Source organism: Alligator mississippiensis, chromosome 3 (assembly GCF_030867095.1).
Source record: "Alligator mississippiensis isolate rAllMis1 chromosome 3, rAllMis1, whole genome shotgun sequence".
NCBI lineage: Eukaryota > Metazoa > Chordata > Crocodylia > Alligatoridae > Alligator > Alligator mississippiensis.
This window is the reverse complement of record NC_081826.1, coordinates 286580313-286594972: the sequence shown is the minus strand read 5'-3', so window position 1 is coordinate 286594972 and position 14660 is coordinate 286580313. Positions and strand designations below refer to the sequence as shown.

Here is a 14660-nt window from a genome sequence, read left to right as displayed (position 1 = left end):
TTTCCTGGGAATAACAGGAGTGGGTCAGTAGGAGTGGTGCAGGTATGGCAAATGAGAATTGAGATGCTAATCACAGAAATGTAGAGAGGAGCTTGTGCTATGCAGTGCCTCTGTTTCTTATGTAACATGGTAGCATGCTGGAAGCTTGTTCTATAATAATGGCATGGTGGGGTTCGTATTTTTGGCTCATGGGACTTCATGACATATGTGCTGAATTTAGACATGAATAGATGGGATAAGTTTACCTTGTTTTTGTTTTGTTTGCTAACTGGCAAAAATAAACCCAGTATCTGAGCACTGTACTGGATTTTCCTTTCCCTGCCCAACCTGGGCATTCCCACCTGGAATGTAAGATCATAATATCATAGAAAGTAGGGCTGGAAGGGACCTCAAGAAGTCATCTAGTCCAGTCTGCTATTCAAGGCAGGCCCTTCTCTGACTAAGCCATCTCATCCAACTGTCCAACTTGCTCTTCAAAATCCAAGAATAGAGATTGCACAGTTTCTCTGTTTTGTTCCAATGTTTGACCACCCTCATAGTCAAAAAGTTCCTCCTAATCCCCAACCTAAATTTATTTGCTGCAGCTTGAGGCCATCTCTCCTATTCCTTATTAAATTGTTAATACCTACTTAAATATGTGAATATACTATATGATATATTAATTAAATATATATTTTAATATTTACATAGAGAAAAGTGTATTCAACTTTTTCACCTTTGTCCACTTGCAACACACTTCTGTGGGATAGTTATTAGCACTTGTATTTGAGCCAGAAGACTATTGTTTTTGAGGGAGAGTTGGAAAGAAGCCTATATTTATTTGAGAAATACATGGATTTGCAATGGAGCCACTGAACACTGATAGATTTGGAACCCATAATCAGTTGGCTTTCCCCCCAAATCCTGCCCCACAACATTTTGGTTCCATTTTCTAAGTGGGGTCACATTTGCCAAGTGATATTTTTATGTTTAAGCCTTGCTGTTTTGGGCTCTAGTCCTGGAGTAGATTAAAATATTTGTATAGGCTTACATCTACACCAGTCAGGAAGCATGACTGCAGCACATGTAAGTATACCTGAACTAGCTTTAATCTATCTAGCTTGGGAATAGAGAGCAGAGAAACTGTGGGAGCATGAGCTGTATAAAACCACTCATGATACTTGGGGGCTAAACTCATGCTACTGTCACTTCATCGTTACCAGCAGTAGTGTAACTAAAGGTGGGAATATGGCGCACCAGTTCTAGGCACCAGCTTAGGGAGAGGTACAGAACAGCAGCTGCTACAGTGCTGGCCTGGCTCCCTAACTGCACGTGCTGCTGCCCAAGATGCAGAAGTGCCTGGTTCTGCCCCTGGTCATCAGTACCCAAACTAGCTCTATTAAAGTTTGAGCAATCACACCTCTGGTTGCAGTGCAGAGATGGTGTTTGTTATAAAGGTCCAATCTTATAGCATTAAAAAAAAAAGGATACCCTTTGGAGATTGTCATGCATGTGCAAGGCTACACATTCACTGCTCCTCACATAGCAACATTATAATTTCAGTTTGTAATACTGTAATAAAGCACTGTTTTTTTTTCTTTTATTTTTGGGGAAAAAAAACACTTGGACACTTTTAGGGCTCTGACAGTAGTGTCCAATGAAATGTAGCTAGCCATGTTAGTCTGAAGTCAAGTAGAGAGCAGGATAGGTTCACAATAGACTAGTGTGTGTGTATGCATGTGCATGTGTGTGTATGTTGTGTGTATATACAGCACAAGGTTTTGTGAACTGTAGCTCACCTTTAGTATTCGGTGCAAGAGTTAAAACTTTTTTACATGGAAAAATTGCACTTATTTACTCAGCAGAAAAGTCTGTGTCCACTGCCCAAAACACTTCTTTTCATGATTAAAATGTGAAATGTCCTTTTAAATAAAGCTTTTTTATGAAAGTTGTCATGTCAAGGACTAGTGGTAGAGGTAGCCATATTCCTGAAACATGGTGGCATGTGTGGGTGTCCTATAGAAAGGTTGTAAAGCTCAAAGGAACAGTGGAGTTTGGAAGAATCCATGTTGAAAACAAAGGATGAAGAGCAAGGGTTGTTAGGTTTTATTCGTGGGTCTGCCACACACCTTTCCATCACCTTGGGTAAGTCACTCAGAGCCTTACAGTGAAGCTAAGAGAGGGAAAGTGGTCCAGTATTTTGGACTCTAACCTGGGATATAAGACTGAGGTCAAGTCTTTCTTTGGCCACAGCTTTCCAATGTCATCAGGGCACATCACTGAGTTGGTAAAACAGGAATAGTGCCTCCCTTGGATGATATGAGGATAATATAAGTAATACAGATTGTAAGGTGTTTAGATACTTTAAGAGTTGGCACTAGAGAAGTATCTAAAGGAGGCAACATGGTGAGCCCTAGCATGAGGTACTGAATGTCTTTAAAATCACAGAGAGGTCAGTGGGGATTGAGAGTACTGGGCACCGTAGAGGTGCAACTCTCTGGGTGTCTCGAGATGATCAATCAAAAATCAATGCATCAAAATAAATGGATCTTCTTGCAAATTATGGACCTTAACTTTTTTGTTTTAATTGACCTGACTACATAGGAGGAGGATGATACTACTGCAATACTAAGTGGAACATTCACCGATTTGTACAAAATGCTTGGAGATTTCCTGATGCAAGACATGGGAGCAATACAAAGCATTGTTACAATTATATCTTAAGACATCTTAATGTTCATTTTGGAATGTAGGAACTGTATAGGTACTACCATACAGAATCAGAGCAGTGGTCCATCAAGTTCAGTGTCCTGCCTTCAACTTAGCTTAAGAGCTTTTCAGTTTTAGTAGTCCTTTTTAATATTTAACTAGGAAGTATTTAGAGGCTACCATTGTGATTCTTAAGAGTACAAAACTATATGAAGAATCATCTGCAAGTTTCTGGATACTTTTTGAGTAGTAACATCCTTTAAGTAGTTTCATTGGTACTACTCAGAGAGTAAGGTAACAAGTGATATGAGAATGTCAGACTGTACCCCTAAATAAATAATGAAACTTGTTAAAAATCTCTTCCAGAGGGCCAGTACTTTCCCAATTCTCTGCCTTTTGCTCTGTTTGTCTCTCTCTCATTCTTTTTTCTTTAAAAGATGTCTGTGCTCCCCGCTTTGGGCTTTAATATGGCACTTGCAACTAAAAACATTCTTAAATAAATGCACGTGCCAGTTTAACCACAGCATGAGAGGTGGTTTTTTGAACTTTCAAGCTGGCAGGCTGAACAAAATGAAGGTAGCTTTGCTTTAAGAGCTTAAGTGCAATAGTTGAGTCATGTATTGTTTACAGATTATTTTTACAAAAGACCTGTTTTGCTGTTTTAAAAATAGTGGATCTGACACTAACCTCGGGCATTCAAAGAAATTGTCAAGCAAATTACTGTAACTCTAGAGTAAGAAGCTCTTCCCGGTGTTTGAGAATAAGAGTTATTTTGCTTGACAATTGACAGTACCAGGAATGCTAGAGCTGTGCATAAGATATCATGCCATAGATGTTTTCAGACTGTTATAGAGGAACTGTTAGCTGAAAGCCATTCCACAGGCTGCTAGACAATAGACTGGGTGGAAACTCCTGAGTCTGAGCCTATTGCTTTACTGATGTTCTGTCTTTCTACTAAGTCAATTCTGACTATACCATCATCTTTCTTGCATGTTATACAGTTAATGCATTACAAAGAGCTAGGTAGGGCTTTGAACTTGGACTAATGGGAGCAGTAAAAAAGATTAGTGCTCAGAGTTGCTGAAGACAAGCCAGACTTCCTTTAAGGACAGCCTGCCTTTATAAACACTCAAAAGAAAGGGAGAAGTCTATGAAGGTAGCCTGTGTTTCAAAGAGGGCTGGCTCCCTTGACTCAAGCCTTTTAAAGAGTAACCCCTTTAGAAGTGAATGCAGTTGTCACCACATTTTCCCATCGGCACACATTCAGTGGCTGTTGTTTGTTCTTGAATTTTCACACTTCAGTTGACATGCTTCCTGAAATCAAATGGTTTTGCCAGCTGATAAGTACAGCTGGAGACAACATGTAAAAATAAAGAGCAGATTTCTGTATGCACATGATAAAATGAATCTAAATCTATTAGGAAATAAATAACTACAAAACAAAGACATTTCTGAAAGGGAAAATGGTTTCATTTAAAAATCCTGATGCTTTAAACCAGCAATTCGCAACCAGAATGCCGTAGCACCCGGGGGTGCCTTGACATCCTTTCGAAAGTGGCACAGAGTGTTATCACTGTTAGCTGTGCAAACATGACTCGCAAGGCAAACCTAGAGATTCAAAATAGTAATTCAATCTTAAAAACTTTCTGACCTATCATGGTCTTTCTGAGTTCTTTGCAATAGAAAAAAATGCTGTCATTTTTCTGTAGTCAAAAAGCAGTTGAAAACTAAGAACTAGCATTTTCAGGGGGGTGCCTCAAGCCTAAAAAGGTTGGGAACAACTTCTTACACTACTTATTGACAACAAAAAGGCCTATCATTTCAGTGGGGGAAAAAATCAAAGTAACAGGTGATCAAAAAGAATATGCCCACACCCTGAAAGTGTATGCTATGGTTTGTTTATATATTCTAATTGAATATCATAAATCTATTTATTCTGGTATAAGGAAGTCTTCATTTTTTGATTTAGCATAAACCTCTTCCAAACTATTTAAGCTAAGAAAAAATTAGAAAAGCCACATAGACTAGCTAGATCACTGATTGGGTAAAACTTTCCTATGTAGACATTGGTGTCACATTTCCTAAACAAACAGTCAGCAAGCCTTTCAGGCTGTGGCCTGGAATGATCCAGCTTGGGTCGGAGGCAGACAGATACTGGGACCCAGCTGCCATTACTCCCCACTATGGCATGGGGTGCTGTGCCCACTGCCAAACACCACTGAAGCCCCCTGGCCACAGACTAGATGCAATGGCTCCACAGGCTGCTCTAAACTGATTTAGGTCCTCTGGAGTTCATCTAGACCAGAGGTGTCAAACTCATCCAGAACTGTGGGCCAGATGAGTGGTGTGGGGCCAGTCCACAGGCCGGACTGGATCCGTGCTCCAAATCTGGAGCAGGCGCTGCATGAGGTGCAATCTTGCTCCAGCTGCCATAGGATTGTGCTGCATGGCCTCAGAGTCTGCAGTTGCAAGTCGCAGCTGCTCCACTGCTCCAGATGTGAGCTGGAATGGTGTTGCATGCAGAACATCAGGCCATCTGGCATGCCCCCTGTGCTCCTTATGAATAACTCTAAGACTCACGAGCAGCACCGGAGTCTGGATGATATGTCTTTGTGGACCATATCTTTGATGTCCCTGGTATAGGCTATGGGCTGTTTAAGACAGGGGCTGTTATTTTGTTCTCTGTACTGAGAACATAGCAGGGCCTGGCCCTCCTGTAGGAGATTGCCATATGACTGATACTAATACTAGTATGTGTCTCACTAAAAGTCCATGGATTTTAGGTTGTGACTAAGTAACTTATGAAAATGAGACTTCCACTCCTTTTCATGGAAATGCTTCTTAAGATGCTACTACAAGACTTTAAAACTAGAGATGAACAATGGCACCCAGATCTGTCTTTCAAACTCCCCCAAAGTCTACTAGAATTTCAATCAAGGATTTAAGTTTAGAATAATATATATTACAAGCTCTTTGAAGCGAGGACCATTTGTTCTTTACAATGCAGAGGGCACTTTTTTTTTTACAGTTTACTCCTGTTAATAAGAGCCAAATTAATCATTCAATTCCACGTATCCCACAAATCTGGGGGTTGTTGGGTTGATTCAGGCTAATCTCCATTTCAGCTCTGTCCTCATAATGGGCCTTGTTTTCTTCAGCTCTCTTTGTACACCTAATTTAGACATGTAGATCAATTCTCCATTTAGCTGTTGGTTTGCATTTGTTCGTCATTTCTTCTGGAATCTTTCCTCCATCTCTGTCTTGTTAGTCTGGCCCCACAACAAGCGAGTAGGCAAGCATTTGATCTTTATGGGGTTGTATGTTAGTCATCATAAAAGCAGGGCCGTGGTTTACTTTTTGGTAATTTGCTCATGATCTAATGCATGTGTTTTTCAGAAGAAAAGCCCAACATTAAGCTTTTCAAGTGTCACCTCAAAAGAAATCTTGAGTTAGCCATATATAGCTTTTATGGAATCTTTTTGGTGCCAAATAAAAAGAGGATTATTTATTTTGTGGGGTATTCCTGTTTGATATTTTTGCCTAAGAAGCAATGGCCAGTTTTAGATGACATCTATTCCTATGTCAAATTGATTTGAATTTAGGAGCTTTGTCTTTTTAGCTGCTAATGCAGGTCTGCTGCCAGGTGCTGTTTGTTCAGCAGGAACAAGTGCTAGGGTCCATGCCTAAGAGATCCTACTAACAAATTGAAATAAAAGTGGTTTGGTGGCCCCACCCACGGGTGTCAAACTCATCCTCAGAAAATGAAATTACACATCTGGGGCCCCATCTACACATTACACCCAAGGCATGATTAACTAATAAATTACATCTTACATTGTGACCCAGCCAGCTGCACGTTCCATGAATTAATGGCATGATAAAACAAGGGATAAACCACAAACTTATTCCACAAAAGAAGCATAATGAATTTGTGGCTTGTTCGTATCAGGCCCTTAATTGAACATGTAGCCAGGTGCTCCCCTGGGGCTGGGAGCCCCATTGGCTAATGGTCCGCTGGGAGCTCTGCAGCTAATGAGGGTCCCAGCCAGGGCCACTCTTCTCTGCACTGGCCCCATTGTGAGCCTTGTCAGCTTAGGGGGTTTCCAGTGGGGCCATTAACTCATGTTAGCTGTGGGGTTTACAGTAGACAGTGCACATGTGGCATAGGAGGTGTGATTGTGTGGACCACACATCAGATCCTATCATCTCTACTACAAGTCCTGATTGTCGGATCCTATCATGCGTTTACCTGAATGTCTAGGGGGGTCCTGAGTATTCATAATGAGCACCATAATATTAGTAGCATATACATTAATAGTAAGTCAGTGTTTTCTCAGATAAATGGCATGAATTCCTAATCTCACAAAGAAGCCAGTCCTTTTGAAGCCAATGGAATTCCTCTTGGGGAAAAAAATGATATGTGTAAGTTGGTCTCTTGGCAGGATTGTGGACTATATTAATTATAAAGTTGAGCTTAAAGTACCAGTGTGTTTTCCATTTTTGTGACAATTTAATAGCTGCACAGCTTTTTTAAAGACAGAACAGATCCTGAGATGATTTATTTTGGCCTCTTGTAGAATAGGGCTGGTGCAGTTTCATCCATGCGCCTCTTAAATGAACACAACAAACCTGTGTTTGACTAAAAACTGCTTCCCAAAATTCATAGATTCATAGATTCACAGATGTTAGCGTCGGAAGGGACCTCAATAGATCATCGAGTCCGACCCCCTGCATAAGCAGGAAAGAGTGCTGGGTCTAGATGACCCCAGCTAGATACTCATCTAACCTCCTCTTGAAGACCCCCAGGGTAGGGGAGAGCACCACCTCCCTTGGGAGCCCGTTCCAGACCTTGGCCACTCGAACTGTGAAGAAGTTCTTCCTCATGTCCAATCTAAATCCGCTCTCTGCTAGCTTGTGGCCATTATTTCTTGTAACCCCCGGGGGCGCCTTGGTGAATAAATACTCACCAATTCCCTTCTGTGCCCCCGTGATGAACTTATAGGCAGCCACAAGGTCGCCTCTCAACTTTCTCTTGCGGAGGCTGAAAAGATCCAGTTTCTCTAGTTTCTCCTTGTAGGGCTTGGTCTGCAGGCCCTTAACCATACGAGTGGCCCTTCTCTGGACCCTCTCCAGGTTATCTGCATCCTTCTTGAAGTGTGGCTCCCAGAATTGCACGCAGTACTCCAACTGCGGTCTGACCAGCGCCCTATAGAGGGGAAGTATCACCTCCTTGGACCTATTCGTCATGAATCTGCTGATGCACGATAAAGTGCCATTGGCTTTTCTGATGGCTTCGTCACACTGCCAACTCATGTTCATCTTGGAGTCCACTAGGACTCCAAGATCCCTTTCCACCTCTGTGCCACCTAGCAGGTCATTCCCTAGGCTGTAGGTGTGCTGGACATTTTTCCTCCCTAGGTGCAGCACTTTGCATTTCTCCTTGTTGAACTGCATCCTGTTGTTTTCTGCCCACTTGTCCAACCTGTCCAGGTCTGCTTGCAGCTGTTCCCTGCCCTCCGGCGTGTCCGTTTCTCCCCATAGCTTTGTGTCATCTGCAAACTTGGACAGAGTACATTTGACTCCCTCGTCCAAGTCACTGATGAAGACATTAAAGAGTATCGGTCCAAGGACCGAGCCCTGCGGGACCCCACTGCCCACACCCTTCCAGGTCGAGACCGACCCATCCGCCACGACTCTTTGGGTGCGACCCTCTAGCCAATTCGCCACCCACCGGACTGTGCAGTCATCCACATCACAGCCTCTTAACTTGTTCACCATTATGGGGTGGGATACCGTATCGAAGGCCTTCCTGAAGTCTAAGAATACGACATCCACCCCTCCTCCTGTGTCCAGGCGTTTCGTAACCTGGTCATAGAAAGAGACTAGATTGGTCAGGCACGATCTGCCCCCCACAAACCCGTGCTGGTTTCCCCTCAGCATAATTTGTCCTGCCGGGCTCTCACAAATGTGAGCCTTGATAATTTTTTCAAAGACTTTACCAAGGATGGAGGTGAGACTGACTGGCCTATAGTTGCCCGGGTCCTCCTTCCTCCCCTTTTTGAAAATGGGGACCACGTTAGCCCTTTTCCAGTCCTCTGGGACTTGGCCCGTGCGCCACGAGCGTTCGAATATTCCCGCCAGTGGCTCTGCAATGATGTCGGCCAGTGCCTTCAGCACCCTCGAATGGAGCCCATCCGGGCCTGCCGACTTAAAGGCATCCCGTTCTTCCAAGTGACTCTGCACCATTTCAGGGTCTACGCGTGGAAGTCTGGTGCCTTGCTGCTGCCTCTCTACAACCCCAGGGAGAGACTTGTCGTTCCCCTCGCTTAGGAACACTGAGGCAAAGAACTCGTTGAGGAGTTCAGCCTTGTCCCCCCTGTCTGTCACCAATTGTTTCTGCCCATTTATCAGTGGTCTTATTCCTCCCTGGGCCTTCCTTTTACTCCCAATATATCTAAAAAACAGTTTCTTGTTGTCTTTTACTTGGGTTGCCATCCTCAGCTCCATGGTAGCTTTGGCCCGTCTAACTGCCTTCCTACAAGCACGAGCAGAGGAGGTATATTCATCTTTAGTGATCTCACCTTGTTTCCACTTTTTATGTGCTCCCCTTTTGGCCCTTAGGCTGCCCTGGATTTCTCTGGTCAGCCATGGAAGCCTCCTGGCCCCTTTCCCTTTTTTGCCTCGCTCGGGGATCGTCTTGCTTTGTGCCCGAAGGATCGTTTCCTTAAGGCACAGCCACCCTTCTTGGGCTCCCATCCCTTCAAAACTCCTACTCTGCAGTGCTTCCTTGACTAATCGCCTGAGTGCATTGAGATCAGCTTTCCGAAAGTCTAGCACTTTCACCCTACTAGTTACCATACCCACTCGACGTCTTATGTTGAATTCTATTATTAGGTGATCACTGTCTCCCAAATAGCTACCGATCTGGAAGTCCCCTATCATGTCATCCCCTGTTGCCAGTACCAGATCCAGTATGGCATTCCCCCTAGTAGGACCATGCACCTCCTGTGTCAGGTGGAGGTCCTGTACACAGGTTAGAAACCTGCATGAGCGGTGGGACTTTGCTGTCTGCGTCTCCCAGGAGATTTCCGGGTAGTTTAGGTCCCCCATGACTACCGCCTCTTTAGCTTTTATGGTCTCCGAGAGTTGCCTCAGGAGCCCCGCATCTATTTCTTCCCCTTCGTGTGGGGGTCTGTAGCAGACCCCTACCACCAAATCCCTTTCTCCTTGCCCCCCATGTAGCCTAACCCACAATCCTTCTACTTCCTCAACCTTGGATTCTGTCTTGATGAGGGTTGATGTATACTGCTCACTGACATAAAGTGCAACCCCCCCACCTTTCTTCCCCGACCTGTCCTTTCTGTACAATCTATATTCCTCAATATGTACTGCCCAGTCATGGGATGAATCCCACCAGGTTTCCGTTAGCCCTACTAAGTCATAGGTGTTTAGTGCAAGCAGGAGCGCTAGTTCATCCTGCTTGTTCCCCATGCTCCTAGCATTAGTATATAGGCACTTGAGCCCTGCGACTGGTGCCTTTGCTGCCCCCCCGCTTCGAGTCCCAAGGGGCCCATTGTTTCTTACCTTCTTGTTTCTTACCTGTTCTGTAGTGCTGGTCTCCCCATGGCTTTCAGGTTTCCAATGTTCTCCTTCTTCAGGCTGGGCTGTCCTTGTGGGTGCCACATGGTTTGGTGGTCCACAGCTTCCCCCACCCTTGTACTCCCCTCCCCCCGACGAGCCTAGTTTAAAGCCCGCCGGAGGAGATCCGCCAACCTAGTAGAAAACACACGCTTACCTTTGGGGGACAGGTGAAGCCCATCCCAGCTGAGCATGTCCCTCGTCATGATGTGCGGGTCATTGTCCAGGAAGCTGAAGCCTGCCTCGAGACACCACTGCCGAAGCCGCCAGTTGGTTTCTCGGATGCAGTTCTCCTGCCGTCTTCCTCGTCCGGTCACTGGTAGGATGGAAGAGAAAACCACCTGTGCACCGAACTCCTTCAGCACACCACCCAGAGCACTGTAGTCCGCCATCAGGTGATCGGGAGTTCTCCTGGCCGCATCATTAGTACCCACATGGACTAGGACCATGGGGTAGTAATTGGTGGGTTTGATCCTGGCCTGGATTACCTCCGTCACATCCCGAATATTTGCTCCAGGGAGGCAGCATACCTCTCGTGCCGAGGGGTCCTGGCAACAGATGGGTCCTTCCGTACCTCTCAGGATGGAGTCGCCTATGACGAGCACTCATAGCCTCCTCCTCTGGGTCCTCGTGGATCTCTTGATCTGTTCGGAGTGTGAAGAACGTGGTGTTTCTTCTTGCCCAAGGGTTTCCTCCTCCCCTTCCATCTCCTGCAGGGTCGCCAGGGCCTCGTACCTGTTCACCAGTTGGACTGGAGAAGCTGGTACCGGTTCGCTGCGAGCTGCTCCGGTCCTGGCTGTGACCGTCTGCCACTCTGCTGCGGAGGGCACTCCCTGGGCTGCTTCTTCCTTGGGTGCCTGGGCCTGCAGGGAAAGGAAATAAATGTCAATTTCATTCTCCGCCTCCCTGATCCCCCTCAGCCTGCTAACCTCCTCCCGGAGCTCCCTCACCTGCCCCTCCAGAGCTCTAAGATGGGCACCTGCCGGACAGGTGTGGGGGCCCCCCATCTCTGCCCCCCCCAGCCTTGCTGGGGATTCCCCACAGGCCAGGAGGTAGGGGGACATCAGCTCCCCCATGGGCTCAGTCTGGGTGGAGGCCTCAGACCTACCCCGGGTAGCCTTGTCCCCCTGGGCAGAGGCCCTAGCAGCACTCCTCGTAGACACCATTCTATAAGCTGCTGTTTGTAGACCTGCGCGGTGTCTACGCCCTACCCCTACAGGAGTCCCACTCCTGGCCCTCCCAGCCCGCCTGCCTGCGCGAACGCCTGCGCAAACGCCGGCGTGCTCTTACACTACGTCACCCCATGGCTTTAAAGCCCGCAGTTTGAATTACCCGCCCCACTCCAACGGCCAATCAGGCACCCCGGTCTACCCGGAAGTGCCTGCCGGCAGTTCCTCCCCTACACTCCCCCGCTGGGGGGATCTGCTGCCGCCAGAGCCTGCTCCCCCAAGGGTTAGCCCCGGGGGTGCTCCCTGGCCTGGGGGGACAGTCCCTTCCCTAGCCCTCCCTGTTTGCGCGCTCTGTTCGCGCCGCGCAGCTCGGGAGCACAGCTCCCTACCGGCTCAGCTATATGGGACCCGGGGGGCTTCCCCTCCGGATCTGGCTCAGCTGTGCCGGGTCCCTCCACCCCACTTACCTTCGGGGGATCAGCTGCTGCTGCCCCTGCTGCCGATTCCTCTGCTGCTGCTGCCGCCGCCGCCTCCGGTCAGTCAGTTGGTAAAAGGGGCACACGTGCATGCGGGACACACGTGTGCTGACTCCTCTCCTTCCCGCTGCTGGTTCCCAAGTGCTGGGAACTACGTCACCCCGCGGCTTTAAAGCCCGTGGTTTGAATTACCCGCCCCGCTCCAACGGCCAATCAGGCACCTCGGTCTACACGGAAGTGCCTGCCGGCAGTTCCTCCCCTACGCTTCCCCGCTGGGGGGATCCGCTGCCGCCGGAGCCTGCTCCCCCAAGGGTTAGCCCCGGAGGTGCTCCCTGGCCTGGGGGGACAGTCCCTTCCCTAGCCCTCCCTGTTTGTGCGCTCTGTTCGCAAAAAATGTTTGGCTTAAAGTTTTTTCCTAGATGAACAGTTCACCTTTGTTTCTGAGCTGTGCTTTTCTCTTTCTTCAGTGGACAATGATACTGGGAGGTAACCAAACATAAGGTCTAAAGCAGGGGTAGGTGACATTTTTTGGCTGGAGTGCCAAAAAAACCACGATGTCTACCTTGGAAGGTGCCAAAGTGCCAGCATGCCAGAAAAACAAAATGAGGGGGTGGGAGATGGGACATGGCAGGATAGACAGCATATTAACATATTAAATAATCATAAATGTTGCCTTTGTTGTTGTGTATTCTTTCTTTGTTAAGCACGTTGCAATGACAGAGAGAGAGAAAAAAAGAGAAATAAGAGAAAGAGGAGAGAGAGAGAGAGAGAGAGAGAGGGAAACAGAAAGAAAAAGGAGGAGAGAGAGGAAAAGAAAAAGGAGAGCAGAGAGAACCAGACTCAGACACACACAACCACATGTGCACAAACACAGAGAACCAGAGCACACCCAGAACAAACGCATACACACAGTGGCGACACATAGGGGGTGCACAGGGGTGCACGTCCACCCCCTGAGAGTGCCAGCGCACCCCCTGTCAGGCCGCGGTCCCTGTTTAGCCGGTGGGCAGGGGGGCAGGCAGGAGCGCTGCCAGCAAAAGCTGCAGTCGTTGCCAGCATGGAGCTGATGCCAGGGCTGTGGAGCCCAGCGCACCTGTTTGTAGCCTGCCTGAAGCCTGCTGCAGCTGCCCAGAGCCCAGGCTGGCTACAAGCAGCTGCGCCGGGCTCCGGAGCCCAGTCACCAGCTCGGTGCTGGCAGCAGGGGAGAGACCGGGGTTGTGCTGCCTCAGGCCCCTCCTCCACTGCCCACTGTCAGGCACGCATGCACACGCCGGTACAGAGCTGATGCCGGAGCCTGGAGCAGCAGCCTGGGCTCCTTGGCTGGCAGCAGCTACCCAGAGCCAGGGCTGGTGGTGGCATTCCAAGCAAAATGGCCTTGCATGCCATGCTTGGCACGCATGCCGGGGGTTGCTGACCCCTAGTCTAAAGACTTATCCATTTAAAAACAAATAATATTCATTTCACAACAGGGAATATTAATGTGATTCATCCACCCTAGGCAAATAATTAAGTATATAAAATGTCATAAAAGCATCTGTTGTTCACCTAAGAGGTGTATGCAAACACTGTAGTTACATTTTAACACTCTGATCTGCTTATGTAAAGAAGATCCTCTTTTACTTTTGGAAATTACATATTGAAATCCCTGTATTAGAAGTGAATCATATCAGAAGTTGACTTTTATTTAGCATGTAGCTTCTGGCCAAAAATCTCAGAAAAGAGTACCTAACTTCAGCGGGAACTTCTGAGGCCCTTGCACTTTTCTATCTCAGGCAGTAACATGGCCCCCCATTACTGTAGCAGCTGAGTGCTTCACAGTCTGCAAAGTATTTCTCTTCAGGACAAAACTGTGAGGCATGGAAAGGCTAACATGGTACCTGGTGACCAAGTGACTAAAACCACAACTCGCATGAAAATTCTTCATCAGAGTTGAATTTAGGTCCCCAAGTCCTACTCTAATGTTCTGAGATCTGGACCATTCTACCTCTCTCTAAGCACAGAGACATTTCTTTGAATGGCTAAATAAGGATTTAAGGTCCCATAGAAGGAAGTCAGAGCCTAACTTTACACAGTCATGTTTAAAAAAATCTCTCTCTCTATCTCTCTCTTAGAGTTTTATGCCACCACCACCCATTACCACCAGTTATGGGCATCTTCTGCATAAAACTAATAGTATGTAGAAAGTTCCTAGAAGACACTGGTACTTCTCCCATTTCAGGGTAAAAGTTGTGCATCACATACGGTTTCTTTTTTACTTCTGCTCTACCCCAGGTAGAGTTTTTATCTGTAAAAGGAGATGCTGCTGCTGCTGTGAGTGCCATTCTAAGCAAAATCTTAGACCTTCCTCCCTTTTTAATTTCCCCTGGTTTCCATCCTGAAGTCCTTGCTCAGTTATTCTTCAATTCTTGCTCAAGCAAAATTGAAACCCTTATTTTTTGCTACAGTACCTTTCTCTCTCTCTGTCTCTCCTTCTCTTTCTTTCCTTCTCTCTCTCTCTCTCTCTCTCTGTCTCTCTTTCTTCTGAAGTTAGGAGAACTTGAACTGCCATATTAAAATACAAGGGGTGAGAATGTGGGAAAAAAACTCCTTAGATTGTGTAAGACAATATATCAGCTTGTTTCAGGCCATTAATCTGAGATATAAGGCATGTAGAATGATTATGTCTTGCAATTGGGTGGGATAAAGAACA

At 46.7% G+C, this 14660-nt stretch overlaps 1 protein-coding gene across 2 annotated transcripts in view; it reads left to right on the top strand.

Moving 5' to 3' along the window:
• The window catches only part of DCC (DCC netrin 1 receptor), a 1021998-nt gene that overhangs the window by 670759 nt on the left and 336579 nt on the right, over positions 1–14660 (top strand). The window lies entirely within an intron of this gene.